This window comes from Toxotes jaculatrix, chromosome 10 (assembly GCF_017976425.1).
Source record: "Toxotes jaculatrix isolate fToxJac2 chromosome 10, fToxJac2.pri, whole genome shotgun sequence".
In the NCBI taxonomy this organism is placed as follows: domain Eukaryota; kingdom Metazoa; phylum Chordata; class Actinopteri; family Toxotidae; genus Toxotes; species Toxotes jaculatrix.
In genome coordinates this window covers 7,183,704-7,205,739 of record NC_054403.1, presented here as the reverse complement: position 1 = coordinate 7,205,739, position 22,036 = coordinate 7,183,704, and the positions used below count along the sequence as shown (strand labels likewise).

Below are 22,036 nucleotides of genomic sequence, written 5' to 3'. Positions count from 1 at the left end.
GTATAACTTCATATCTAATGATGTGCAAATGCTTCATAACAAATGCAACCTGTATTTCCTTAATGGTGGCACTAAAAATAACAATCAGGGCCCAAAAATATAAAAATTTGGGGAGTGAGTGTGTATTTATCTACATCCAAATTACACATAAGAACTGTTTAGGGACTGTATGAAAATTACTATGGGCAGAGGGTGGGCAGTGGCGGCAAATCTTTTAACATTACGGCTTGAACAGGGGACATAATTTTAAATTCTTACTACATTTTGTTGGTCAAACAAATCCTATAAAATCAATTGTATAAATTCTGTACTGATATCGGTGCTGCAGTCCTTCTTTAAGTCAAAGAGAGGAAGATATTAATGACACTCGGGAGGGCCTTTTGTTTTTAAAGTTCAACAACCCCTCTCCATCCTTACAAATTTTGTACAGTCAATCTTTGGGCTTGTGGCCCCCTTTGTAGCCCCCATAACTGGAGCAAAGTCTACCCGAGACTTTTGTCCTGGGCTGTTGCCTTAGTTGTGATAAGTTAAACCAAGTTTATACACTACAATTAAACTAGAGTGACAATTCAATTAGTTTTTTTTTAAATAATTTCTCCTTGAGTCTATTGAATAACACGCTACAGGCTAGGACACTTCAAAGAGAGAGACAGACTAAGAAACACCAGTAAAGAGACGTGGGATTATAACAGTAAACACAAACAGTAGGACCAACTGAGCACACAAATATGTGTTTGTGTATATGTCCAGTGAATGTGTGCGCTTCTGTCGAATAGGAGCCCTCAGTGTATGTTCATGGATTAACACAGACCCGTCTCTGTCGGTGTCTCAGCTCATTTCATCCTGTTGCATGAGTATGTGAATACTTGATGCTCAGAGAAGACTCAAACTGGGAATAAGAAACTGTCCACACACACACGACTCAAAATGTATAAGGTCTAATTCCCAACAGCTAAAAAAAAATGTCCTTAGACCCCCTTAGACTCGCTTTTAAGAATTATGCTTCGGCTGACTTCATCTGTCATCATTTGTGTGTGAGAGCCGAACTTAATGAAACTAAAACACAGCAGAACCATCAGATACACAAAACAACACCTCAGGATCAATACACATTTAGACAGCCTGTTCCATGGTTACAGATGTGCATGCACGTACACAAATAATGCAAATGTACACACACAATCACATGCGAGCCAGACTTACACACGCAAGCACACACTTAGCGTATTGATCGAGCTCCCTGTTTGCCATTTTCTCCACTAGCTGTATGGGCAGGGTGAAGGCTTACAGCTTGCAGTCTGTCCTCACCAAACCACTGCCATCTATCTACAGGTTAATGAGCCTCAACTAAGGTTTTTTTCCCCTTCTTCTTTACTTCAGCAGTGAAGTCAGGATTAAACACAATTATACAGAATATCCTGAGTAAACAGAATAGTGCGTACCAATAAATATCAATAATCTTAAAGCAACAGACCATGGATAAAAATGAGTAATGTGCACTCCTCTGCTCACATTTATGACTTTTAAGTAAAAGAAATAGATCAGGACCATCATGGCGTCATGACACTCGATTATTTATAGAATTAAGCTATTTTGCAAAACATCCAGATGGTTCTGTATGTTTGAAAGAAACTTGCTTGTACGATGCCTCGTCCAGTCAGTCTAAAGGCAAAAGTGTATATCCCTGTTCAGAATCGCCGCACTTAGTGTTCAACTCATACAGTGTTCGACTGTTATAGCCTCGCCTGGATCTGCATCATGCTGCTTCCCTGCTCTCACTCTTAAAACTCTGTCTTTCATGTGTCTTTGATATGCCAAATAGGGATAAGGGTGCAGTCTTTCAGAAAGTCTCTCTTTCATTGTTCTTTGATTGTGTTGCACTCGGTACATACGAAAAGTGACGGAAAGTAGTTGTATGAAGGATGAAAGAGGAGAGCTTTGGAGGAGTTCAAACCCCGCCTTACTTTCATACTTTGGGAGACCTAACTGATAGCTGTGTAAAGTGGGCATCACAGTCGGGTTGGCTTTTTTTTTTTTTGTAGGATGATATGCTGCAGGCTGTTTTCTGGTGTCAAATATACAAAACAAATGAGATATTCCTTTCTTTTCAAGGGTAGATACGGGACCTTGAGAGCAACTCCACTGAGGAGGAAATGTTATAGGGCAACATTTAAAGTGAATGCTAATGGCTATCACTCAGACACCCCACGAACCCAGCATGGGAGCCTGCCAAGGACTCTGAGACAAAAGCTGCTTTCACACATGCACTGCAACCTTGAACTTTTCTAGACTTTACCCAGAGGAGCGGCATGTGTGAACGCAAACGTCCGAATCAGTTGAACCGGCCATTAAACGGACTTTATGCTGCCAACTGCCTGTTACAAAGTCCATGTAATGTCCATTTGAGCCAGTGTGTGACTAGAACAGGTCATTGTCCAGAGGATTTCGCAGTGAGCGAGTGGGTGTGCTGGGGATGTTTCTGTCCTGCCTCCTGCATGCTGTAACCAGGCACCGTCTCTCGCTTTAACCAGTATTTCCAGTAGGTATGCAATCATCTGACACGGCTAATCTCCTGTTGCGTGCCACGTGTGTGAAAGGGAAACACTGATTCTGCGGACGTTGTTCGGAATTCATATATGAAAACGGCTTCAACTTGGGAGCAACTAAGCACGTACAAAAACACAGCACAGACATGCCAAGACACACTGCTAAAAGCATGAGAAGCTATGAGAGATCGACATAGACGAGCTCACGCATTCACACAGAAAATGGATCTCTGTGTCCTGCTGGCTTTCAGACAGACAAATTGTCTGCCTGTAGATAATAGAGCCTCAGAAGTGAAGTGAGGATGAGGAGGCATCCTGAAATTCATCTATTCAAAAAAAATGAGAAGGACAGAAAGAGAAGATACGGAAAGAAGAAAAAGTCAGAATGAAATGGGGAGAGTGAAGAAGACATCTCGACAGAGTAATAGAGATAGGAGAGACTCAGAACGAGAGGGGGCATGTTAATTAGGGAGTAGGTTGATAACAAATGTATTAGCAGGCCTCTGAAGGAAGGCAGGGCAGAGGCAAGGAGAGGAAGAAGGGTGAGGGAGATAGGAAAAGGTTAACAGAAAAAGGAAAGAGAGGGGAGACACTGATGAAAAAGGCAGAGGGAGAGACAGGATAATTATGAATTAGTTGATAAAGAGGTAATAAATGTCCTGGAGTGGAGCAGGAGTGACAGAGACAGAGGACACAGAGGAGTAGTGGAGGAGAAAATGAGGACCGAGATACTCTTAATAATAAACTTTAAGCATCGAATAAAAAGTTATGACCACTTTTATTTACGAACTTTGATGACTCTTCACTTGTGATTTCCTGGGGTCAGAAATTATTTTCTCCCGCTGTGAAAACTGGACGCCCTTTGAAATGACAAGTTGCCGATTTTGCTAAAACCTGAAGATACCTAGCATCACACCAGCATGGTCACATACACAGGCATTGTGCACTGATTATTATAATAAATACAGCTCAGTCTAATATTTAAGTCCACATGAGCTGAAATGTATTAAATAAATGTTAATAATTAAACACACTGGAAATACAGCACATACGGTTACTACTGAGCCTAGTAAAATGTAACTGCTCATGCTAATTTTAACCATAACCTACTGGTTAGGTAGTAATAGTTAAAAACTGGATTTTTAACTATTAACTTTTTACGTAATGACCTGAAAACTCAGGCTGGAATTGCCACTTTCCGTATGAAATGTTTCCATTTTTGTCTGTTCAAGAGAACGGTAACATCCTTGAAGTTTCAAAAACACAGAAAGCTAGAACGCCCCAGATTTAGTCACTGGTTAATTATTTTAGATATTATTTCAGACAAATTACCTTAGATATTTCCCATTCATGGAAAAATCCACAAATGGTACAGTAGTGCTGTATCTGCATCATCAGTACACTTACAAAATATTGGGTAAAAAGCAGAATGCAATTTGAAATAACAATTTTAACACTATTAGATAAAATAGTTTTGGTTTTTTTTTTTCAATTTTTTAAATTTTCTAGCACAATAAGATGCTGCCACTCACAATAAGAAGGACAGGGCTGATATAAAGTACATTTGTATGAAGTTATATAAAGTGCACTTGCAATGTGATCTAAATTAAATATTATGCTTTATTCATTCAAGACATTTCCTTAAAAAATTTAAACCCAAATATTAATATTTTCGTTCATTCCCAAGTCCCAGACCATTTAACTACAAATCCCTTTGGCTCTTCCCTTCTCTGGATAGCCCAAGGGACACAGACATTTGCACACACTAAGCTGGTCTTTGGGGAACTGGGTCCTCGTCTTCAGGGGAAATATGAACCACTGAAACATCTCCATTTCACTGCTTGCTAGTCGTGCTTTGTTTAATGCAGTAAAAATTATGAAACAAAAGGAATTATCATTATATAGTGCAAAATAACACATTATCATCTTGCTCGACACTATGGCACAAACTGAAGTACTATGGCTGTTACAGCATCTTGGAAAATTTGGGGTTTGGTGTGGAGGTTTTCTCTCCATCTTTGGCAGTTCCCACGGATCACCTGTCAGTCAAACCGCTTTTACACTGCACTTTGCAGAGATCACATGTCAGTCAAAAAGTCTTTTTCTTCAGTTTTTCTTTGGTGGAGTCAGCTTTTTCTAGGTGGTATTATTCTTTTGTGTGTGTGTGTGTGTGTGTGTGTGTGTGTGTGTGTGTCTGTCCAGCAGCTTGCTGTTCATGCTAATTACCCACTTCCTCCTCAGTTTAAGCCAAACTAATGGGAAACATCAAACACATCTCTTCCTCAGCTCCACAGGGGTTTTCACTGAAAAGACTTACCTGCATGACTTCAAGTGTTTACAGCAGTAAATTAAACAACTTTAATAAACTGGCAGCCAGTTAAAAATCTGTGGTGTTAAAGAAATCAGTGAAAGAGAACAGCAAAACGTTGTTTAAGCAAAAATGCTACAGGAAAGATTGTGAATCTCCTTTTAAAATGATCAGTTTAATGGACACAGTAGTGTTGCACTTAATATACAGTCCTAGTAGTGGGCAAAAATGAAAATATCAAAATGTTGCAGTGAAATGTCTCTTAATGGCACATAGGACATAGCTGCTCCATGTCAAATATGCAAGTGTTGTGCTTTGATAACACCATCATTAGGAGAAGTGTTAGCAAATGTCTTTAGGGTTCTCGTGTTAACACTGTACACCAATTACAGTCAAACACACACACTCTCCCTCCCTCCTGCTTCTTTCACTCTCTGTGTGTCTCTGGGTCTCACTGCCTCTTTCTACCCGGTGTAAATAATGTAATTTGTCATAGACAGGCCTCCATGTAGGAGATGACCTTTAGAAACCTCACAGTAAATTGGCCTCAGCTAGAAAAGCTACGTCATTAGCCCGATCCATCTCTGTCTCTCTCTCTCACTTCCCCTGTGTCTCCCTGCTTTCAGATTCACTTTTATTATTTCTGTTTAATTTTAAATTCAGTGTTTAATCTACTGTCCTGTGAGCCTAACTAGATCTCTGTCTGTCTCTTGTTTGAAAATGTGCTGTAGTCATACACACACACACACACACACACACACACACACACACACACACACACACACACACACACACACACACACACAGTGTGTTTTATAGGGTTTTTGATTAGCTGATATGTTAAACTATAGTATAGTGTTCTCTGTGAAGTTGCTCTTCCTTTTGTATACATGTATTGTAACAGCACTGTTCCAGTTCAGTTCATTACACTTCTCACCATTGCATAGGAGGTCAGTTGCCATTAATTCTTAAATGAATTAATGAATAAATATTTAAATATTAATGATTGTGTCCATCAGGGCTGTAGTCAGGATTTTTGTATTATATTTTTGATGACAGGCAGTGGCATCACCACATACACCTAAAATTTGTTTCAAAGACTTTGTTCCAAGGCCAGTAATGAAAGTCTAGTGAGGAAATAGTGAATCGTTTATTGGTTTTGTCTGATTTAATGTGGTCAGATTTAAATATAGTCTGCACTAGAATCAGCCAATTCAAAAAAAAAAAAAAAAAAAAAAAATTCTAACCAAGTGTAAAGTTTAGCATGTAAACTCCCACCAGGTTGCTAAAACTCCCAAATTCCATTAAAAGAATACAGAGAGCATGACCCCAGTGTCCTCAGAGGCAGCTACATGCAAGCTGCGGTGTAAATTACGGACGATTTGGAGAGTGTATGTCTCCGCCAACAAGCTGGTCAGAGTAGGCGGAAACACGATTGAACATAATCTACTGGAAACATGGAGGACACTTTCCCTCTGCAATAATTGCGGGTAGCTGAGTGGTACCAGTATTGAGAGTACCAGGTGCAGGATGAGTATGGGTTCACAAAAGTGGACCTTTAGCAGGACTCTGTTTCCGGAAACATCACGATGTCTTGGTGTTTTTACCGTGATGGTGTTGGACAGAATGTAGCTGCTAAAACGTTTAAGTTCAGAAGGCTAAAACATCCCACTAACAGACAGACAGACAGACAGATGGACGGATTTCCAATATGTCTGTACAGAGCAAGAATTAAGTCGGCTCTCTGCCACCTTAAAGTACTCACACACGCACATTTATACAGATACACACAAAGTAGGTATCAGCAACATTGCCAGTGCCAACTACAGCAGAGTTGAACTGGGTTCAAGGCAGTGTGTGTGTGTGTGTGTCAAAAAGAAAGAAACTGTGTGTGTGTATGTGTGTGAGTGTTTTTGTGTGCATGCGTTATCATTCCTCAGCACTGTGCTCCTCTTGGCAGATGGCTCTGCCAACCTCGGGACCTGGGGTGTGTGTGTGCGTATGTGTGTGTGTGTATTGTCTTGGTATCTTGGGGGCACAAGGGCAGAAGCTACCTGGTGTTGACTGCCAAGTCTCTCTCTCTCTCGTGCTCTCTATTTCTCTAGACCTTCCAAAACACACACACACACACACACACAGACTCCTGCTGATATGCCTTGCCCAGTCACGACTTACATTGCAAATGTGATTGAATTTTGTTTTTTAATAAGGTACAACAGTTAAAACTGAAATTTACTTTAGTATCTTAATGAAAGTGATTATCATTGCTCTTATTTGAATTACCAAGCTTATTATTCTTACTAGGAGTAACGTGGAAGAGTCCATCTCCCCACAGAAATATACTGAGCTCGAGCTGTTGATGTACGTCTGTTATGTTCAGTTACAGTTGGACAGTATGTCTGTGTTGTACAAAAGCAGATCTCAATGAAATGACATAATTTCACGTCAGTGTTACGGAGCCAGCACTGTTCTTCATTAACTAATTAAACTGATTCCTAATTAAGATACTACAAGCAAATAGGGTTAAAAATTTACCTAACAGATATCACCATGAAACTTCCCCAGTTTATTACAATTATTTTTTGTATTACAAGGTTCCTGAAATGTTATGTGTGAATATGCAAATAGACATTAAATATGCACTTATTGGCACAAATGATCAAAACAGAAATCTGAACATTAAGCCTGATTTGTTAGAAATCAAAGGCTATTAGATTTTCAATATCTTTTATTGCAGTACTACATGTTGCTTGTTGATTCCTTTTGGTAAATTTAGGGGAAATCTGCAGACGTGAATAGACAAAGTGTAGTAGAATAAACACCTAAATATGTATTTTCTTTTCACTAGTCTGAGAGAAAAGATGTTATGGAAGCAAAATAATCCAAAATTTCAAAAGTAACCAGTACATGAAAAAACAATATGTTTTCCTGACATGTCTCTCCTTGAAAATTCACAAACAATTACGGAACACTACTGCAAGCAAATACTTTATTAACTAATTCTTAATTAGCTCTAACAACACATTAGGGAATGTAATTTCAAGCTCTTCATTAGCTAATTTGACCTTTAACTAATTCAATTCTCACAGCAAATGAATGAATATTATCTAACGCAAATAGTTTACTAATTAAATAAAAATCATAATGAGTAAACAAAATATCATTATAAAAATCTTATATTTGCATGCACTTCATGTGGTGATGAGCTGCAACTGTCAGATACTGTGTACTGACACATATCTGATGGATTTTACAAATTCTGTTGATTTTCACATCAGTTTTGTCCTGGTGTCTCGGTGTTGTGGGTTCGACTGTGATTCAGAAACTCTACAGCAGCTCACTCTCCTCTTATCTCTCCTCTGTGTATTGTCTGATAAAGAAAACGACCCCAAAAGTAATCTTTAAAAAGGCATAAAAAAGAACTCTGGAGCAATAACCACACAGATAAATAGGAGTATTAAAAGGTGGGAAACACTCTGAAGACAGTGACGCCAATATTGGAACAACAGCCACAACAGAAGCCTGGTGATCCCATGGGGAAGATCTGGTACAGTTATGTACACTATTCTGCTTTATTGTCTAATTAGTCGTTACAGGGCTTTTAGTCGCATCTATTTACAAGGCAACTGCAATTCCTGCGCACCGTTAATAAAAACTAATATCTTTAAACAGTGCAACAATCTCCATTTCAGCTTATTTGGTTGACACAGTAAATCCGCAGCAGCTTTGTGAAATGTTTTACACAGCTTTTGATCAAGTCTTTCTTAGAAATATATTGCAGTTCAAGGAGACATACCTCAGTGAAAGTGTGGTAGTGTGATGCTATATTATGAACAGGGTTTTGTACGCTTTGGAAGGATTCTGTATAAGCCGACTTTTATTTTGAAGGATGCCGGTTAGAATTTCTGCTAATAACAACATTCTGAAACTTTTAAACACTGTCACATTATTCACATTATTTGGATTCTTGCAGAAGTAAAGGAGTGATTGGTCCAGTAAAGTGGTTTTAGAGCTGGTTACCAGAGTGCTTACACCTGCAGATAACACTGAAGCAGCTAAATCACACCTGTAGCTACACCAGTCCATGTCCTTAGTCACTGATTATTAGATTTCATCCATTCTCCTACAAGGGGGCATGTTAACATTTGACAGGTTGCATTCGAAGCCCTGGGAGCAGTTTATAACAGAACATATGCGTTATTGTGTCCTGCTGAGGCGCAAATTATGGCTGATGAAACCTCTAAGACCTTTGACGCCCCTTAAGTCTCAGCATTGAGAACTATGCTGGATAAGACAGATGGCAGACTGCAGGTTTCTGGGCATTTCAGACACTAAGTGCATCTTAAACACTCCATTCCTAAATATTGTTTGTTTGTTCAACATAATTCTGCTCTGGGTTAGGAATTATTGCATGACTTCCAGTATTGTAAAGGTTAATGTTTGTGTTGGATGGACGAGTCTAAAATTACATTTTAGTTCATGCCTTTTTGTGGTATAGATGAGAGTTAACACAGTTGGTTAATGTGTTCAGATAGTTTTCATTTTTATATTATTTCTGTGCTGTCAAAGGCCCACTCAGCTCTCAGTTCAACCGGTCAGTTCCTCCTAGGGGATATGCTTTATATGCAGGTTTTTTTTGATCACCTACCTTTACTTTGAAAGGCTCTTTTATGACAGGCACTAATCTTTGTACATGGAACATGTTTGCAGCTACGAGCTACAGTCGTGCTTTACATTATTTAATCATATGGAAAACTTAGATGCTATTGCTTTTTATAACTTATACAAGGTTATTCTATATCTGTTGAAGAAATGTAATCTAATCACTTTGTTCACTTTGTCTGTAAATGTGGTCAGACGCCAGGAAAATATCTGACAAAACCTTTGAAAACAGCGAGTTGAACTACTTCAGAATGGTCAAACTAAAATCTAAAATGAAGATATTACTGATGTTTCTTCTCAATTATTTTCCTCTGCAACAAAAGAATGGCATGTCTGAGTTAATAGAGACTCTCTCGACTGGATTAGATCTTCCATCCACTCCTAAGGAACACAAGTCAATTTTAAAAGCTTCCATTACTATCGTATTGATGAAGAAATACAAAACTAACAGAAGAGTAAACCCCCTGGACCAGATGGCTGTAGCAGTGACTTTGATGAAGAGTTTAATGACAGTCTATGCACAATCACTTGTTTCTTCTCATCTTTAAGAGACAGGGGGGGGCTCTCCTTACATCTCGGTTGAACTGATAAAGATAAATGTCCTGCTTAGGATTTTATATCCCATCCAGATGGTAACTATTTTATTTTCTTATAAGACACTTAAGAAACTTAGCAGATGGCTTAGCTCTTTATATGGAGCATGTGCAAACCCTAAAATGTCTACACTCCAAACTCTCACCCACAGACAGGGATAATAACGTTTTAACAGTTGACCCCTGTCTTTGTAGCACAAGTGTCACGTAATCATTTAAGTGGATTATCTGTTGAACAATTAGCTCAAAGGCTCCATCTCCTTAATTATGATTTCTAAGGATTTCTACAACTGAGGCATTTTATTATCTCTGTCACTATCCTGATGACTGACAGCACTGTTTAGTTATTTTATTTGTAGTATTTCCATAGATATCTTTTGCGAGGCTCTAAGATTTCTAAAAGCTTCTGATGCCTAAAAAGATGTGGGGAAAAAGAAATTCAGTGGAGAACAGTTTGCTTCCTTCGCGTCTCCTCTCTAAGTACGGCAGACAAATTTCTAATCCTAATATGTCACAGATGTGGTACTCGGACTGATTGTTTATGATCTTGTGCCATATTCTAATCATACTTGATCTAAGTCCTAAAAGAAACCGCGAAAACATTTTAAGTTGATTTGGAGGTTCTGTCTCATCACGGCTTAGACTTTCTTGTTAAAATGTATGTACAGCTGGAGAGTCTGCAGTGGATCACAATTACTGCTTGGCACAGAATTGAATAAATACTTCTGGAGTACATTAAATCCAAAGCTGCTCTAATCAGTATTTTTTTAATATTAAAAAAAGCATTAAATAACAGAAAAAAATGTCGATTGTATTGACAAACCCCTTAGGGAACTTTTTGCTCAGCTCTGCCATTTTTCAGCTGCAGGGGGTGTTTTAGTGTCTTTGAGCTCATTGTTTTGGTTTAATGGCCTGCGACTCTCACTGCTCTCATCAGTGTAACGTTCTGTCACAGCAAGTAACTGTTTTCAGTAAGAAAGCTCAAAACCTGCTACACACTGCCTGCCCAACACCGAACCAAAAGACGAAGTTAGCAACTAGCCAGTGGATGTAGCGAAACGTTTAGCAGCTAAAGAGCCAGATATTCCTCCAGCTTCTTCCTTTAATGTAAGTTGGAAAATCCTGTAAGTTTCAGACAGTTGGACAGTTTTTTTAAACTGTTGGGACTGTATGTTCTCTTGTAACCATGTGATGCTTCCTTTCTTTTTTTTTTTTTTAATTCCAATTTTTATGAGCTGGCAGGATTTATTTTTGATGTGAATCTATTTGTAGTCAATGCTACGTGTTTGTCTTTTGTCAATGTTGAATCAGGATTTAAATTACAAATAAGCACAATGATAAATCTAAAAGTAAAATGGATACTTGTTTTTTCTTCAGAACCACGGACAGTTTCTGTTTCCTCCCAGATGGACTCCAGATGATCTGACTGGTTTTACCAGCTTCTTCACACCTGCTTACAGAGCTCCCATTTTACAGCCCTGAGGGGTAATTGCACCACCAGTATGGGATAAAATGGATTTTTTCCAGATAGAAGACTTCCTTCAGCGTTATCTGCTGTTAGTTCTGGAGCATTTGTTTGTGAATTCTTGGCAGTTTTGGATGAGACACAGCTTCCTTTCACAGCCTCTGAGTCGCTGATGATGTTGGTGTGAAGTATCAAGTGGAGCGAGGATGGAAATTTGAGCAGTGTGATGAATGATTGTGTGTGTATTGAGCTCGCACGTGTGACTGAGCTGATTGAGAGCTTGGGAGGATTGACGGGCAGATTGAATATTGGACTGTGAGACTGAACATTGAATACATTGACTATAAATTGACTCTGTCACCACATTTCCCCCGCAGATCACATCCTCTCCTCTTGTGAGCTTTATCCCCACGCTGAGGTTTTTATGGTCTTAACAGCATTTGACGGCAAATTTAAACATTTTTAATCCAATTTTTTACATTTTAAAGCTGCGTAAAAAGAAAACTCAATCAAAGAACTAAATCCAGTGAGATCCAGTCATAACAATAATAATAATAATAAAAATAAGTTCCTGCCGACTTTAACTGTTAAATTCCAAAACAGACAGCGTTACATGCTGACAATATGTGTAATCAATTCCCTAATTAACTACTTAAATGATTCAACCAATCACCATCAGTATCAATTAACATTCAAAGCGATCTCCCCCAGATTCCTCTGCCATGATTAGCCGGCTACATGATGGGCAATTATAGTGAGGAGTGTGCGACGTTCAATGCAAGCCCTGTTACAATCATACAAAGCCTTCAGATCTCTGAGCGAGAGAATGAAACAAGGAGGGAGATGGGAGAAGGAGGAGGAGGGAGAAAGAGAGGAGAGGAGATGAAAGGGTATTTCTTTAGGAGGAGGAGGAGGAGACCTACAGTGTTGGATTCGTTCAGATTTAACAAAAGCGTGGGGAGCTTCAAGATTGTTTTCTCTCTCATTTTTTGCCTTAAAGGGAAAATCCACTGTCAAACAGGAGCCGCATATCAATAGCGAGTGACAGACTTTTAACTCCAATCTCAGTGATTTTCATGCTTTCCATTGAAGGTGTGTGTCGCCTTTCATGCCTGTACAATCCATTGTAAAATTTTAGGAAAATAGGTCCATTTGACAATAATTCTTTCTCTCCACTCTGGTTTTCATCTTTTAGCAGCGCTCGTCTTCTCATCCTCTCGGACAGTTCAGTCCATTCTAACATTTATTAGCACTGAGCAGCCGGTTACATCAAAGAGGCTTCCCAGAGCTGCTGGTAGACGACACAGGTTAACAACAGGCTGTGGTCAGGGGCAGCAGCATCATGTGCTGCACTGGCTCCATTCCCAACCAAATTCATTACACTGTGTTGTCTTTGGCCTAAACTGTGGCTGAAGTATTTGATTTATTATATTTGTATTTGACTAGTTTAGGGGTTGGATCTGCTTGAGATGAACAATATTGTATGACACGTCTTGCGACTGTGTCTGAAGGGGAAAGTGTACCTGTTCCAAATGGCCACACTTGACAGTGCTGCTGTCATTTCCTCCCCTGGCTACATCCTACTTCTCCTTCCACGATCTCTCTTCAAGAAATCTGACTTTGAAATGAGACTTCTTTGTAGTCTCAACACAGTGGATCGTTCAGACGGGGATAACAGCTCACACTTTCAGACAGTCTCTCCTCAAAGGCTTTTATGGTGTGGCACTTGTTTGCACGTACAGAAAGAGACAGAGATAGGTGAGTGAAGAGCATAAAAAAAGAGCTTCCGGAAAAAAAAAAAGTTCAAATCCTGTTCACTTCCTCACCGACGTCAGAAAAGTGTGGTGGGCCTTCGTTTCACATTGTCCAATCACAAATCAGCCTCAGGTTGTAAATAAGTCACTTGGACTGCCAAGCTGATCATCTCTGGATATACATTTGGCAGTCTCTCAAGCGTAACAACAAATTATGTTGTTTGTCACTGACTTCCAAAATGACCTATATCAGCATTTTCAGATCACACGCCTCCATAAAAGATTGACCAAATGTTAGAGCTGAAAAAAAAACAAATATTTTTGCTTCCTAATCAGGTTTCATCTTTGACCTGGTCATACCCTCAGCACCTCTTTTCATTGTTCTTCTTCTTTTAATGTGCTGTGTCTGCACATTTCGGTGTTTTTCTTCTCTGTAATAAAGCATATTTCTGTGCGTGAGCCCAATTTGCCATAAGGACCATCTGACAGCAGCGGCGTGATGGAGTGGTGGCAGGGGGAGGGTTACATGTGTAGACACCCTGAGCTTGTTGTTGAGCCCTGAGCAGCTCCACTCCAGCAGCGGGGGGTTAAGTACCTTGCTCCAGGGCCCTTCCATGGTGGCTGCTGAGGGACAGCAGTGTGTGTCACTTTCCTGTTCACGGTCTCCCCGCTGGAATAAGGATTCAAAACAGCAACGCGGTTGCCAAGTTATTGTGCTTCCGCCGTGGTACATAGTTGAACTGGAGAGGCTGACTTTTATATGTACTGTACTGTTTAAGCACTATGTGGAAAAAATATATATATTTCCAATCCAGTGGTTATTCAGCATGTAGTGAAACATGTCTGATGATGCTTCTGTATCTTTCTTCTTTTTATTAACCTGGAAACGTTTCCTGAGGATGAATGGACTTCACATCACCTTATATCACTTTCATGACCACATAAGCATTTGAACAGCTGCGTTACACTTGAAAACACAGCTCTGAAACAACATGCTCCAAACATAGTCAGCACAATATTTAACCAGCACATAAAAAGTGAAACAAGCCCAGGGTCTGTGCTGTGGCTCAGCAGGTAGAGTGGGTCGTCCACTAATTTCAGGGTCGGCATTAAATGGGTGAATGAGAGGTGAAATTATAAAGTGCTTTGGATAAAAGTGCTATACTATACTGTAAACACAGGCTACACTGTAGCCTAAACTGGGCACTGGCCAGTGCAGTCAGAGTCTAAGCTGAGAAGTGGATCTGATTTTTTTTTTCATGCATCTAAATTCTGTACAAATCAGGGTTGTAATAAATTCCACATCATGCAGAGAAATGCAATTATATTTAACTTCTTGCAGATGACAGCCTCTCCGTCATCTTTTGGCTTCCCCTGTGTTAAAAGGCTCCAGCACCTCTCCCCATGTGAGTCTTTGTTCTTATGTTCTCTGCTGTGCTTAAAAGGACCTCACTGAGGAGGACTGTAACGTAAAGCATTACAATATGGCACAGCATGGATTAGAACTGCAATTATAAGTATTATGTTTGTCTCTTTATTGTTTTCACTGCAGATTATAGCCTGAATCATACTGAATCTTTGAGGCTGATACTGATGCAATACTGAGCAGGCCAAAACTCCCGTTTGAAAAACCAACCTGTCGGTGCTCTCTGTTGGACAAACTATGTAACAGTAAGACTGCTTCTAAATAACCTCAAACCCACTTTGAGATTTCTGTACTGAATTTTCTTGATATGTATCAGTCGACAAATGAATTGATATTAATACTGCAACCAAGAAACATACTGCAGGACACTTTGCAGCTGAAATTCCTTATTGTAATAGTAGTTGCTGATAAATTTTCATCGGCAACTCTTTTCAGCAACTGATCAGTCATCTGTTTCAGCTTTAGGAATCAACAAAAAAAAAAGATGCAACTATGAGCAACATGTAAACCTGTGAATGGACCAAAGCACAGAGAGTTTTAGCATTTAATAACCACTTCATCTGCACAACCAACACACACACATTTACTTTTATCTGACATCTGACAAAATGATCACAACACAACTTCACTCCTTCATGATGTGTCCATGACTGTGTGTGTGTGCGTGTGTGTGTGCGTGCGTGTGTGTGTCCAAAACAGACCAACCACCAGCAACTGAACTGTTCATGGTGGAGGGTAAACTCACACAAACTCTGTGTACACATTTCCAACACTATTATATCTTCAGCTCTAACAAATAAACACTGCAGCACTACGAAACTTCTGTCTTCGATTACATGAGGATGCGATTCATTTTAATTCATTCACACGTTTTTATTATTATTATTATTATTATTATTATTATTATTATTATTATCATTATTATTATTATTATTATTATTATTATTATTATTATTTCTCCCCACATCAGTGCTGCTCTCCATGTCACCGCTCTGTCACAAAACCCGGTGCGGTCTCATATTCAAACCAAACATTCCTTAATATCACAATCAGACAGTGAAAGCCGGCGTTTTGCTTGCTGTATATGTGTGTATGTGTACGCGCGTTTGCATGTGTGTGTGTGTGTGTGTGTGTGTGTGTGTGTGTGTGCAGTATACGTGTGCATGCCTCCCGGTTCGTCTCAAGCAACAACGGCAGCTTTACGGTGACAAAGAAAGACGGTTTGCACGATTTCTCCGGGACTCACTTTGGCTGCTTCTCCATCCCCCCACCACCACCACCAAAACAAAAACGCAGTTTAAAGCCCTGATTTTGGGATGCCATGTCCGCTCCATCCTTCTTTATAACCCTCCACGTTACATACACACATGCATTTAAAGAAAACCCAACAGAAGATCATAAAGCAGGACTTACCATGGTTGTTCAAGCTCCCAGTCTCTGAAAAAGTCGAATTCAAAGAGATCCATTGCCGCTCCGGCTGGTGGTGGTGTTGGTGGTTAAAATCCAAAGCTGGTGCTACGTGGTTCTACATAGGCTACTGATACTGAGAGAGAGTGTGTGTGTGTGTGAGAGAGAGAGAGAGCGAGTGAGAGAGAGAGTGTGTGTGTGTGTGTATGTATGTGTGTGTGTGTGTGTGCCAGAGAGAGGGAGAGTAGACACAAGCCGCTGCCGCTGCCAGGAAGCTGCTACGTGGTCGAGGCAAGCTGACAGCCAGGCAGAGGTGGAGGGAGGGAGGGAGAGAGAGAGAGAGAGCACACACACACACATACACACACACACACACACACACAGAAGAAGTCTGTACAAGGCAAGTCACACTGAGATGTTCCCTGCAAAATTTTTTCCTACATAACAAGTAGAGCTATTTATATTGCACGATCTAAAAAAAATAAAACAAAAAACGTGTGTGTCCTACACACACACACACACACACACACACACACACACACCTCAAAAAAGGTGAACTGGCTAAATTTTTATTTATTTTTCTTATTTAAATGCCTGTAAAAGGTGCACACGTAAACACGCTTGGTTAAAGTTAATCCTGCAGGAAACCAAACCTTACAGTCAGTGAAGTACACACACACTTCTGACAGGACATCTGTGCTCCACAACACATCACCTGTGATGAGTCAGAAACTGGAGAATCCATGAACGGCTTTTTTTTTTTTTAATCTTTTCTTACTCTATGAGATGGAAACTGACATTAGAAAAAGGGGGTTTCTGATTCAAAGCTGTGACAGTGGAGCAGCTTATGTACATGCAGCTCATTGAGTCATGAGGATCCTTTGTTCAGATACAGGCTGTGCATGAACACATGGTGCACCATGAAGAGCTGGAACCAGGGTTTTACAAACACGCAGGTCATTAGCCAACATCCACTAACATGCCTGTGATATCTTCTTCTTATTTAATTATTTCTCATTATTATTTTCTCATTTGATTAATCCCTTTAACTGAAATTTTAATAATGTTTTCTAGAGGTTTTATATATTTTTGTTAGGTAGTTACCAGCATTAGGTTTCATAATCAGGCATGGGTCATCTGAGTGGAAGTGCAGGATATAAAATTCTCCTCAGGTCCCAAACAGTACTGAGGACATGACCTTCGTGTCCTCTGTGATACCTGTGGCTCCGCTAGAAATCACAAAGTAAGAGTGGAGTGCAGGAAAAAATGACCCCGTCTCAAGAACTGCTGTTCTACCCAGAGGAATTTTTTTCATCAACAGAAACTGACTCATCCAAACTCACTGAAAAATCAGAGACTATACACAGATTGGGTTAAAACGCTGAACATTACTGGACTGAGCAGACGTAATTCTGTCCCCCACAAAGTTTTCGGAAGGTAAATAGCTTGTACAAGTGACACGAGATTTTACTGATCGATATTGATTTTTGAGAATGTAAAAAATATAATATATTGGCCGATTTTTTTTTTTTACAATTTTGAATAACATAAATTTATTTAATATACATGGACAGATATGATTTGTTATTTGCTGGTTTCCTGTTTTTTGTGTGCGATGTTGTCATCAGTGTGAACCTGTTTATCTGCATGTGGACATGATTTGCCATTTCCCTGATATGATCTGAAGCGTTCAGTCCAGTGACGTTCAGGAGCTATAAGCCACTCAGCTGTTACTCTCTGCTTTTTCCGTCACTGAATCTGCTTTGCTGCTCTTGGCCTAAATTTAGGACTGGATGTGCACACAACTGCTCTGAACTTCAGCCTCCTCTGCAGCGATGAACCAAAACTCCACATCTTTTGTCTTTCCTTCGAATAAAGCAACGAATGGTCATGTCAGTGTGTGCACTTTATTGATGGCTGTATTACAGGATTCCTAGATTTGTACACCACTCAGTCGTCCCTGTAATTTGGTGCCACTAGTGCAAAGTTTCCTTGTGCAGCCTCAGTGAAATGAGCTTATGCAGGGAAGCATCAAAGCAGCAAGCTACTACTGACAGATGTTCCTAAGTACACTGTGCATGCTGTGCACTGCACAGTCCTTAGTCCAGGTGGTCTTTGAACCCTTCGCAAACTGTCCTTATAGCCCGCTTTTGTGTCTTAATCCAACCACTTCACCTTTGTTTCAGATCATCCAGAGCACAGGCGTGTTAAAAATGGTTTAGCAGCCCACCATCCTCATTCTCTATCACGCACTTGCTGCAACACATGCCCAGCGGCACGTTTTACTGTTTACGCCTCGCTATGAATAATGATTGACCAGATGGTTGAAACTTCTCACTCAGCATGTGTGGTAGCAGTAGCTGAAACTGTGGTTCCTTTATGACATCACTGTCCTCTCCTTTAAAAAGTCCTCCTACACAAAAGCCTGCGTGTTTTTATCCGTGATGAGAGAAGACGAGAGGTCCAAATGTATCGGAAATAATTGTGTGTTTGTGTGTGTGTGTGTGTGTGTGTGTGTGTGTGTGTGTGTGTGTGTGTGTGTGTGTGTGTGTGTGTGTGTGTGTGTGTGTGTGTGTGTGTGTGTGTGGTTGTCTTTGTTTTGGATGGTGTGTCACTGTGTTTGTATGTGTGTGTGCATGTGTGCGTGTGTATTTTTGTCTGGTCTGGGGCAACATGCCAACCCTACTCTGCATCACACTCTGCAAGTACAAACAGCAGCCTCGGACAGAGAAGAGAAGAGAAGAGAAGAGAAGAGAAGAGAAGAGAAGAGAAGAGAAGAGAAGAGAGTTAACCATGGAGCATGCTGGGAAAAAAATACACTGCTGGCCATAAGCAGTGTTGTCTGAAAGTGCTGTTTCATGACCTTGATCAATTCCAGTCATTTCAACCTCACAAATCAAAATTCCAGACATCTCCGGACCTCAAAAACACCACATCGAAATTCAACCAGTTTTCAAGGATTTTAAGCACCTGCAGGAACACTGGTTGTGTGTGTGTGTGTGTGTGTGTGTGTGTGTGTGTGTGTGTGTGTGTGTGTGTGTGTGTGTGTGTGTGTGTGTGTGTAAGAAAGCCTGTCCAAAACTAGGTCAGACACAGAGAGACAAAGACTGACTAGAGAGAGGGAGAGGAAAGGAGGGAAAGATGTGGCAGAATTTATAAAAGCAATTCAAAGACGAGCTGATGGAGAATTAGATGATAAAAAGAGATAGAGAGACATTAAGATAAAGCATAATTAAGGGCAAATATACAGAGAGCTGCTCACATAAATTCATTTCCAAACTCATTACCGTGTCTTTACTAAGACCAGAGTAGCTGTTTGTTTAGAGATTTATTTTTTTTCTTAGTTTCTTTTGCAGTATTGTTAAAGTCACATCTGTGCCAGTAGTTTCTATTGAAATGATGACACAGAGAGTGAGTCTCACACACACAGACACGGAGACGAACAGAAATAACTGATAAAATAGTCAGGAAGGACCAAGTTCTCAGCTTTGAGCTCATTGTACTTGCTGTGTATCTTGCAGAAGTTGAGAAGTGCATGTCATGAATTTTCAATATGTGCCCAGGCTTTCTCCCCCTCTCTCCCCCTGGTACATGTATTAATAGCAGGATTGAATGAAGACAGCACCACAGCTCCCCCACGTGGCTAAATATGAATATTACTATATACTTTACACTGAAATACACATTTGATGATTCCTACTTTTCATCACACATTTGGAAAATCTACTCTTTTCCTTCTTTTATTTCTTACATATCCCTCACTCTCCCTACTGTTTATCACAAGTTTTACTGTCCATGTTTTCTTCCTCTCCTTTACAGGAGCGAAAACCCGAACTCATCCCAAAGCAAAACACCTGTTTGCAGAGGTTGCTGGATGCATTCATCTTTTTCTCGAATTCACTTTAGGTAAGTCTGAGCTTCCCTTCTTTCTGCAAACCTTTCTTTCACTGACACATGATATTCCCAAAAAAAAATTTTTTTTAATTATATTATATTATTATATATTCTAAATTCCTATATTTTTTCTTTTTAAATACTGTCAGATTACAGTGAGCTGTCCAGTGAAGCTTTAAGCTTTTGTAGTACACAATACTTCATTTGTAATACATTTTCCGTGAGCATTTTATTAGGAACACCTGCATTCCTGCTTATTCATGCAATTGTCCATCCAGCCGAACACGTGGCAGCAGTGTAATGCATACAGTCATGGAGATGCAGGTCAGGAGCTTCAGTTAATGATCACATCAAACATCAGAATGAGGAAAAATGTGATCTCAGTGACTTTCCACTCCTGTCAGCCAAGAATAGGAATCTGGGGCAGCAGTGGGCTCAGGTTCACCAAAACTGGAAACTGAAACCGAAAATACAAAGCCTGCTTTGATGAATCTGGATTTCTGCTGAGGTTGCAGAAGGTAGAGTCAGAGTTTGGCATCAACAGCATGAACAGTCCAGATTGGTGATGGTGGTGGTGTGATGGTGTGGGAAATGTTTTCTTGATTCACTTTGGGCCTTAATACCAATCAATCATGGTCTGAATGTCACAGTAATGTTGCTGACCATGTTCATCCCTTTATAGCCACAGTTTACAGTTTACCTTCTAATGGCTACTTCCAGCAGGATAATGCTCCATGTCACAAAGCTAAAGTCGCCTCAGACTGGTTTCATGAACATGACAGTGAGTTCAGTGAACTTCAGAGGCCTCTACAGTCTCCAGACCTAAATCCAGTAGAACACCTTTGTGATGTAGTACATGTAGAACAGGAGATTGGCAGCTTGAATGTGCAGTTGACAAATCTGCAGAAATGGTGTGATGAATCATGTCAACATGGAGCAGAACTTCAGAGGAACGTTTCCAACATCTTGTGGAATCAATGAGAGCAAGAACTGAGGCTGTTTGAGAGCAAAGGGAGGGAGCAACTAGTCAGTATTAGTACAGTGTTCCTAATAATGTGCTTGCTGAGAAAATTTCTGTTATGTAGTCATGCACTTCATATTTGTTGTGTAACGTGCTTTTACTGTAAAAGAAGACTGACCCCACCATAAATTACATGTAGCTTATAACTGTGCTTTTTGAATTTTCATCACAAAAACTTGACCAGAGTCCACTTAAAGAAAATAGACACTTAACTCCTGGATGTGTAATGCAGCTAAATTTTAATTCCTGTACGTGTAACCAGATTCAGCAGATAGTCATGCCCAGTGAATTTACCATATTAATGGTAAAGTTTGGGATTTAATCTGAATAAAGAAAGAGTACTAGTGCACTCGTGGTAGTATAGTTAGATCATTTGGCATTTACTGCCTCATGGTGTTTTATTTTCAGAACAAATGTTTAAAACATTAAAAATTAGAATTACCAGAGACACATTCTGTCTGGAGCCTGTGATGAGGTGAACACTTAAAACATGAAGAAAACTTAAAACTTTTTAAAATCATTTTCATGTAATAGTGTAATTTATAACTAACTAGTCTGCAGTTTAAAACAGCAATGAATTCTCTATGAACTGTCATTTGAAAACATTTTCCTATAAAGAGGACTGCAGTGTCCTTGATGTTCCTCTTTTTTTTTTTTTTTTTTTTTTTTGTATCCGGTCATTTAGGACACTTATTATGCCATCCACTCAAATGATTTCAAGAGTTTTTTCTTGTCCAATTTCGGAAGCAGTAGGGGAGCAAAACAGTTTGGCCTTGGCTCTTGATTGTCACTGAGCTCAAAGGCTCCACAGGGGAGCCTCGTATAATAATCTTCTTTCAGTATCCTCATGTGGTCATTTCACTAATGGACCACATATACTGATTCTGTTCAAGGCATCAATGTTTCATCATACAAAGCTACAATAAATGGTACAGGGGTGTGTCATTGAAATGGCAATGA

The 22,036-nt window shown here is 39.8% G+C and overlaps 1 protein-coding gene across 3 annotated transcripts in view; it reads left to right on the top strand.

Moving 5' to 3' along the window:
- Positions 1-22,036, top strand: part of ids (iduronate 2-sulfatase) — a 164,665-nt gene that overhangs the window by 133,765 nt on the left and 8,864 nt on the right. For all 3 annotated transcript variants that reach the window (XM_041048261.1, XM_041048266.1, XM_041048265.1), the window contains one exon: positions 19,981-20,067. The gene's annotated coding sequence lies outside the window, so the exon portion shown is untranslated. The remainder of the gene's footprint in view (positions 1-19,980; positions 20,068-22,036) is intronic.